The sequence below is a fragment of the Phyllostomus discolor genome, chromosome 3, assembly GCF_004126475.2.
Source record: "Phyllostomus discolor isolate MPI-MPIP mPhyDis1 chromosome 3, mPhyDis1.pri.v3, whole genome shotgun sequence".
In the NCBI taxonomy this organism is placed as follows: domain Eukaryota; kingdom Metazoa; phylum Chordata; class Mammalia; order Chiroptera; family Phyllostomidae; genus Phyllostomus; species Phyllostomus discolor.
Window position 1 is genome coordinate 177026531 of NC_040905.2, and position 9431 is coordinate 177035961.

General features: G+C 39.5%; 1 long non-coding RNA gene across 1 annotated transcript; it reads left to right on the forward strand.

The window, feature by feature from the left end:
• The first annotated feature begins 486 nt into the window (after positions 1-486).
• Positions 487-9072, forward strand: LOC118499712. The gene is made up of 3 exons (XR_004902231.1): positions 487-2279; positions 2385-2543; positions 7766-9072. It is a non-coding gene; the product is annotated as an uncharacterized LOC118499712 (long non-coding RNA).
• Positions 9073-9431: the final 359 nt, after the last annotated feature.

Sequence of the window (9431 nt, forward strand, 5' to 3'; positions counted from 1 at the left end):
ATAAAATGTAATAGATAATATCAGAGTGCATTATATATAACATGGTAAATACAATTTCATAAAACATTTTTATTAGTTTTGTGCATGTGTGTGTATACTGGTCTGCGATAGAAATTATTTTGTATATTTTTTGTGAGTTGCTATCAAAAGAGTTTGAAACCCAATGCCTGGAATTTAAGCTATCTGAGGCAGTTTATCTGATGAAGTATATAGCAGTTTGAAATGAAGTTTTTTAAAATACAAAATACAGCCCTGGCTGACATAGCTCAGTGGATTGAGCATGGGCTGTGAACCAAAGTGTCGCAGGTTCGATTCCCAGTCAGGCCAAATGCCTGGGTTGCAGGCCACGGCCCCCAGCAACCACACATTGATGTTTCTCTCTCTCTCTCTCTCTCCCTCACTTCCCTCTCTAAAAAATAAATAAATAAAATCTTAAAAAAAAATACAAAATACATATTTAAAATACATATTTAAAATACATATTAAAATCCAACATATTTAAAATACAAAAGTAGAGATAACCATTAGTACATATTTTAAAGGTATTGGTGGGTTACTTTCGCCTGCAAAGCCTAGCCCTGAAATGCCTGAGGACTTTCCAAAGGGCCAGAATCCAGTTATCCCAACGAATGGTAGGAGCCCAAATGCTATCTGCCTGAGAAGGTCTGAGGTAATAGGTTATTCATCTATCTGTGATATCACTGTTGTCTGCTGTGGTTGTGCTATGGGCAAATATGAAGCATGATCTTGGTCACACTAGTATTTAATTTAAATGGGGAAAGAGAGATGGTCTCCCAAAGGAACTGATTTTGCCCTGATCCCCTCTATGGTTTTAAATTCTTACATTCACAGCCTGTAGAGAAGGAAGAAACTTGGTGTTCATTCTAACTGTCTCATGTTACAAAGCAGCAAATTGAGGCTTGGAGGCATGAGGTCATTAAGATCACCCAGTTATTTAGTTGGCTGTTTGAACTGGGCACTTTCAGAAAGGGTGCAGAAAAGTAGAAGTATCTGAGTGCTACTTAGGGACGATAACAAACAGCATTGACTGACTGGTTGGTGGTGGGCTGACAGACTGGGCACTGGGGGAGAGGGAAGATTCAAAGATAGTGTTTGAGTCTTTAGTTTTAGGACTCGTACATATGGGAGGCATTCATTTTCAAGGAGGGCATAGGAGAAAAAGTGTACGTGCAGAGAAAGATTATGAATTCAGTCTGGGAATGTTGTATTTGGGTGCCTTTGTAAAGTCCCCAAAAGAATGTATTACAATAAATATATGCAGGAGGAAAACCATGTGGCTATTGAGTTATGGAAGTTTAGTAAAGTCATTATTTCCAAGAAAAAGTTATCATTCAGAGCCACAGTAAGGCCAAGTAAGACAAAGACAAAAAGATGTCTGTTAGGTTTAGCTATAAGAAAGTTGTTGGTGACTTTCCTCTCTGATATGTTGCTTCAGAAATCAGGGAAGGTCCATCCTCACTGGCAGGTTGTTGCAATATGTGTGCTGTTAATTGTAGATGGAGGAGGAGCATCCCCACCTCAGGTAGGAAAACAAGCGAATTTCAAGGCCTTTTTAATTTACCGAGCAGTTTTAGAGAACAGTGGGTTTCAAGTAATGAGGACTTACTGTACACTGGGTAACCGTCTGTTATGCCTAGTGAACAGGACTCTGGGGAGGGGAGGAGTGGGCTTGAAGCGTGCTCTTGAAAGTTCATAGTCAGAAATTTGGGGGTCTGTCTTTACTGACTGCCAAGGAAACTCAAAGAACTGTGTCTGCTTAAAGCAAAATGCCGTCATTCTCCTCCCCCTGACCCTAGTCTGCTGAGAACCCTGAGCTTGTGGTGGCATTCATGGGGCTGATGATGGCTGCTTAGTCTAGGCTAAACAGACCTTAGGGTACAGTTATGACTTTGCCATAAACGTGAAGTGACTGGGAGAGTCCTCATACAAACAAATAAAATCTCAGATCTTCCACTGTCAATCTCTTTGCAGTTTGCTTTATTCATAACTGTGTCCATGTGTTGTAGCTACAACCCATTTCATAAACACAGCCACCTTATTGCTTACTAATAAAGACACTTCTCATTTTAAAGCACCTTAGCATATCAAACTTGGCAAGAATTAAATGGCCAAAAGAGGTTTTATTTTATGATATGTTGTTCTTATGTTTGTCTTAAAGGGATTTTTGAGATGGCCTTGACCTGATTTCTGGGTCAAGTGTAAAACCAGTGTCCAAGTGGGAAGCCCAGATGTCTACCATCCATCTCCTCGACCCTGAGGTACCTACCAGTGGAGCAGAGGGGAGGGCATCGGAGTTACTTCTATTACTCAGAAACTTTAAAGGTGTCTTGAAAATCTTTTCAGAGGTTCTTTCTTTCTTTCAGCAAAAATTCTGAATCTTTTCCCTCTTCTGCTGGGGATACAGAGATAAACTGCATGATTTCTGCCTCCAACAGCTAACAATGTAATGGGAAAAGAGTCACCAAAAGAGCTAACTGTAACACAGGTGATAAGGACCACTCAGTTTGGGGACTAAGTGCCAGGTGAGAAGAAGAGTGGGATGTTTAATTATGTTGGTCAGGTGGAGGGTAGGAGGTGGTCCTGACAGTGACAGTATGGGGTGAGATTAGTAAGGAATTAAGACCAGATAAGACTGAACCTTGAAGGATTTCGTTAGACAGTGAAGCTAGTGGGAGGGTGTGTGTGAGCATACTTGTGTGTGTGGGGGGGGGGTGGGGGGGTGGGGACAGGGAAGAAAGTTGTTCTTCCAGAGCAATGGAAGAACACAGAAGTCTGCACTTAGTTGGATTTAGAAAGAGACTTGCATTGTTGGAATATGGAACCAACTGGAAGGGTAAGCTGGGGAAAAGAATTAGTTGAACAAATCTTGCTTCCCTAGTTCATCAGTGAGAAAGAACAAAGATGTGGAAAGTTTAGGTGGCCCACTTAAAGTTCACAAGGATAAGAATGCAGAGAGTAATGGAAAATGATGCAAAGGGTGAAAAGCAAGCCTTTGAGATGCTAAGAAGGAGAAGCTTTCTGTTTTCTTAAGAACGCAGGTGGTTTTGTCAGGATTTTAGACTGCAGATGTCAGAAAGTGTACCACGGAGGACCTGCCAGCAAAGGTGGTAAAGACGTGTTACTTCAGTGCTCTGTGCAGGCAGGTCAGTGTGGGCGAAGTGGGCCTGCGGCTCATGTCTCCATTGGTGGCCTGACAGGGGATCACTGCTTCTCCAGCTTCCATTTCCAGCTATTTCCAGATTTGTTTCGGTGATTACCTTTAATCTTATGCTTATCTATATTCTACTTGCTTAAGGCTACTTTCATTGACCTGAGGTTAGTTTTTTTCTCCTACAAAGATACAATTCCATTTTGCCAACAGACTCAATGGAAAAATTCTACTTTATGACCAGTTTGAAGTAATTTCCTTATTCTATATATTAATTCCAATTATATTTGTCAGAATTTTGAAATGAAACTATATACTAAATATTCATTATCTGCCAGTCCCAGTGAGCTTTCTACCTGCCTCCATCCTGCTCTGTGCCCAGCACCGACGGCTTCCTGGCCTGTCAATGTCCAAGGCGCCAGAAGGTCAGAGAGAAGCTCAGTGCCATCCCTGCCTGGGTTTGGGCAATCGCTACTCCCTTAGCCCTTACGCCTAGAGGTGCTAAGGGCTCCCTGTTGTTGCTGGCTCTGGTGTTTTGCATCTTTGGTCTGTTGGGTAACCCCTTAGTCCTGCCTACATGTTCGTAAACTCCTCACTTGCTCTCTGACCATTGAGATTTTCCTGCGAGAACCCACTGATGCTCATTTAGATATGTTCACCTGAAGGATATTGAAGATACATATATGATGCTTTGCATTTGTATATTAAGTTTATTAAATAAACTGAATTCAGTGGGTACAATTGGAAACAGCTTTTTTCTTTATATTAACATGTAATATAAAACTTAAAAAAATGGTCCCACAATTAACAATGTTCTTTAGGACTTTTTCTTCCTTACCATCTCTAAGGAGGGATGAACCTTATCTTCAGATCCAGACAAGGGTCCTGCTTGGTCTAAGCCACTGAGGAGAATCCCATTTCCTTGTCATAGAGATTGATATAGATTTAAGCCAATCAGAGCATGGCATTCCTCTAGCTGCAGAGATTTTATCATGGTAGTTCAATTAGAGTGAAGTTTAGGACTTTTGTATGATAGTTCTCAAAACTGGCCTTGGACCACCGGCCAGTTAACTCAGCTGATTAGCACGTGGTGCTAAAAACTGGCGTTTGCCTTTGCTCTACTCTTACATGTGAATAGAGAACCACCATGAATGCCGCTGGCAGTCCTTTTAGAAGGCCAGCCCAAGAAAAAAGCTAATATTTGAAGGCAGGTAGAACTGAGACAATAGAAGAAAATTGTAGCCAGAGCCTGGTCCAAACCAGGCCTGAAACAGCCATGAAAATCTTATGTTCTTTTCAGCTATAGAAGCCAGTAAATTCCCTTCATTGTTTAAGCCAGTTGAATAGATTTTCTGATATTTGCCACAGATTTTATCGCTACTAATAATATCTGTCATATTTAAGAAGTTTAAACTGAACTAAACAATTCTCATTTGAAAGACAATACTTTTACAGCTTCTGGATAACAAATACATGTACAATTTCTGTTACATACACATTGTAAAGGATCACAAGTAAAATACCCAAAGCTGACTGTGACTGCTTTATTCACACAGAAAAGAGAAATGGAATTTCAAGGGAAACAAATTTTAATATTACAGTTTCTTGAAGATAAAGGGGACATTATAGATGAGCCAGGGCTGAAATGGTTTGAGAAAATTGACAGTTATTTTGACATAGACTTTTGCCAAGATAGGCAGAAGAGAAATGAAGAAAAACTGATACTAATTCATGGTTGACCATTTCCCAGTTACTTTCACAGACATTATCACATTGAGTTCTACAACAGTCCTCTGAGATTGCTACTGTCCCCTCCATCCCCCACCTCCACCCCCATACTGCGTTTGTGGGGATAGACTCAGAAAAGACATGTAATTTGTTCAAGATCATGTCATCAGTTAGTATCAGAGGTAGGATTTGAGTCCATACTTTGCTTTTTCTACAGGGGTCTGTAATGCTCAGCAGGGTTGGGGCAACTTAGCTGAAACGATCATACAATGGTTTCAGAATGCATTTAGCAGATGCTTCGTGTGCTGGAGGTTTGTTATATTGCAGATCCTAAGCTTTAGCTTTTTTGGTATTATTTAATTTTCAAACAAGTCTGGCTCTTTGCCCTGGAAATAGCAAACACAAGGAAAGAATTGGCTTCAGTAGTGTTTGCTTCCATATAACCTAAGCAAACAAAAATGCCTTATTCTGATGCACTGCTTCCTTCTTGTTTTCCTAAAAAGATTCATAAACCCTCTGCCAATATAAGTGTTGGGGGAAATGAGTTTCTGAATTGTTGTTCTAGGAATTGCCTTTTGCAGCTGAAACTTTACCACTCAGTAAAACCCTCCCCTGCCATCTGCTTGGCTCCAAAACTGCTGCAAAGGTTGAGAGAAGCTGCTTAAATTATGAAGAACCAAGTATCTATGATAGACATTCCATGCCATGAAAATCTCTCTTTTTTTTGAGCTTGTTGAACACTGGCTCCAGAGGACCGTATTTCTAGGATTGCCAGGGTATTATCGAAAGATATCAGATCTTTAAAGACAGTTCTTTAATCAACAGATGGTTGTTTACAAAAGTTCATCTCCTAATCTATGGTTGAAAATTCATCTCATCCCAGGATGAAAAAACAGGGATGGGAGGGAAGGACTAATGCAACTTTATACCCCAAGAGAATTTTTATACCCAGTGATTTCCAAAAAGTATTTTTAAGGATGTTCTAGTGTCAGGTGCTAAGCAGCTTTGCCAAGGAGTAGCTAACTGGGCGTGCTGGGGATATCTGTATTTCCCACTCACTCATCCCAGCAGGCAAGTTCTGCCTTGACATTTGGTATCACAGGAGAAAGGAGGCTTTGGGAAAGCAAATGTAGCCTGTTCTCTGTATGCTTTCTACCTCCTTTGAACGCTCTTGTTTGATTTTACATATGTAAATCTGGGAAATGACGGGAATATAAATTAGTATTTTGAAAATGTTCACAGATCCAATACCTTGTTTGAGGAGGCATTGGAAAGGGCTCAGGAAAATATTCTGGCTAGTTTCCTGAATAACCAGTTCAGAGGTGGCAAACACACAGGAGGTTTATTTCCATTCTGACCCCTTCTTACTCTTCTACTGTCAGGCATCACTAATAGATCGCTGCGTTCCTTCAGGCAAAACCTCAGAATCTTGCCTAAAATATTCTAAGTAGCCATGATCAATTAGTCAGGTTTGGCACATGAAAAAAAAACCTTACTTTTCAAAGCTGATTTTACATATCTCTAAATGCGAGACTCTCATTCTACTTTACATTTCTTCTTTACCTCTTCATGAAGTAATAGATCCAGGCCTTGAAGTCAGGAACTGGGGAGGCCTCACACCAAGACATTCTTAGCAGAGTATAGAGTACAGAGGTGTGAGGTGACCAGATGGGTTAAAGCAGAGTGTGCACTGGACAGTCACATGAAATGAACTTGAAATAGGAGGGAGGAGTCAGATTAAGGTGTATATTGCATCCAAGCCAGAATATTTGAATGTGCTTTCAGAAGTCAGTGTTTCCAAAGGCTGGTAAAGGTATCAGGGTTCTTTAAAGAAACAGAACCAATAGGATAGGATATGTACACACATACACAGAGCCAGAGAGAGCCAGAGAGAGCCATGCACGCGCACGCACACACACACACACACACACACAGGAGTGGGAGTGGGGATTTATTCATAGGACTCTGGTGTTTCTGTAGCTCAGTGTGACAAGCATGGGAAAGGAATTCGAATAAGTGTAGTAAGTACTTTATGTTAGCCTAGCTCAAAGTTTCTTTTGTTTTAATGGTTTAGGAGAGCCATTTGAACCCTGTGATTCTAGTAATAAAAGTTTCAATGGGGAGGGGTAGACAAATGCCCGTGTAATGTTTAGCCTATTAAAATGGCCATTTGCAAAACTTAAGCAGAGTATATTCTTACCAAGAACTTTGAATAAGGGCAGGTCGACATGGAAGAAAGCATAAGAAAATAGGAGAGTTAGAATGAGACTGGGAATGTCCTTTTTCTCTCCAAATTAAGTCCCATGATTATAGTGGACATTTGTTACAGCCCTCTCTAATGTGGGTAGAGAAAGATCTCCCCAAAGTGTGTGTGTGCTTCCAGAATGCTAACTCACCCCAGACTTCACAGTGGGGTGTGTGCATTAGACCACAGTTTCCCAAACTCTCTGTGGTGATGAACCAGTTTGCTTCCTTTCGCATATCCCCATCCACTGTGGACTGATAACATGTTAATTACAATCAAAATAAATCACTGAAAAAAATGACACATGAAACAAAAACACACAAAATACATGCTGAATTTTTTATTATTAGATTTAATTACTCTGTCAAATGACAGTAAATGTTTCTTTCTAACCATCCTTAATCTCTATAATTAAACTCTTGCAGATGGTAAGATAAGTATGAAAATAGACTTTGGTCCACGAACCACACCTTGAGTAGCCTTGATATAGACTTCACTAAGAGTATTCTCTGGTTACCAGGAATTGTTTCAGGAGTGTTCGTATGACTCAGCTGGTTCTATTCAGTGGAATACTGGGACTCTAGTTGAGAACACTAGGACAACAGTTCTGTTTTTCCTGCCAGGATGCCATCTTGGGACCACAAGACAAGTGGACTGGGAAAGCATCAACACTCAGAAAGCAGAACCAAGGGCTGCTGAGCCAGAAGCTCAATCTACTCCTGTACTGTGGAGAAATATAAGCCAAGGAATTAAACTTTTTGCTGAAGCCAGAAGTCATCTGGTTTTCTATCATCTGTAAGAGAAAGTGTCCCATGTGACACAGTGATTCATTTGCACATCTCTCCCGGGTATTGCAACCATCTCCTCTTTTGCCCGTCACCTTACAAACCAGAAATCTGGGTATGCCTTTCTTCTGCTTATGAAAACCTTAGCTTCTCACTGCCCTCAGTACAAAGTTCAAGTTCAGCTTCTTAAATTGTTATTTAAGGTCTTCCACAATTGAGTCCCCTTCTATTTTTTAGCCTAATTTTTTGCTGCTTTTGTCCTTAAGCACTTACCTTATGCTTTATTGTGACCAGACATGTACTATTACATATGTTGTAGGTTCACTCATGTTCCCTTTGGCTGCATGGAACTTCCTCTACCTACACCCTTTCAGACTTTCTAAGAATAGGATCTTGAGAACATAAGGTGTTCATTATTTTTAAATGTTAAACCTCATGCATCAACATCATTCCTGCTGATTCAAGGGCTGTTTTTGAGTGTCAGCAGATATTTGATAAAGACTGCATTTAAACATGAAAACTCTTATTTCATAGGGAATCTAATAGTGTTATACTACCAAAATCTCAGAAAGCAAAAAGCTTGACAAAGTGCAACTTTAAATTATTAGAAAAATGAATAAGCAAGAAATGAAAGCATAGGTCTGCATCAAAACATATGCACAGGTGTTCATCATAGCTTTATTGATAATAGCCAAAAAGTAGATATACCCAAATGTTCATCAAATGATTCATATCTAAACAAAATATGATCTCTCCATACAATGGGATATTTTATTTGTCATAAAAAAATGAAGTAGTGATCTATGCTATAACAGAAACAAATCTTGAAAACATGCTAAATGAAAGAAGCCAGATACAAAAGCCTACATATAATATGATTCCATTTGTAGGAAATGTTCTGAATTGGCAAATCTGCAAAGAAAATAGATTAGTGATATCTTAAGGCTTGGGGGGGCATAAGAAGATGGAAAGGTGAAGGCTAAAGGGAACATAATTTCTTTGAGTTTTGAAATTTTTTTAAAATTGATTGTGGTGATGCGTGCATAACATTCTGAATATACTAGAAGCCATTGAATTGTACACTTTTAATGGGTGAATTGTATGGTATGTGAATTGTGTCTCAATTAAATGCTTTTTAAAAGAAAGTTTATAAAACCTTTATTCATAGTTGCCAAAATTGGAAGCAACCACAATGTCCAAGGTGAATAAATGAAGCAATTGTGGTACTTTCAAATAATAGAATATATTCAACACTAAAATGAAATGAGTTATTAAGCCATGAAAGGACATGGGGAAACCTTAAATGCATATTACTAAGTGAAAGAGGCCAATTTGAAAAGGCTACACACTGTATGCGTCCATACAGTGATAGATGATATTCTGGAAAAGCAGAACTCCCATGACAGTAAAAAAAAATCAGTGATTTTCTGGGTTTATGGGAGACAATGAGATAAACAGGCATAAAAAAGAATTTTCAGGGCAGTGAAACTACTGTTTGATATTA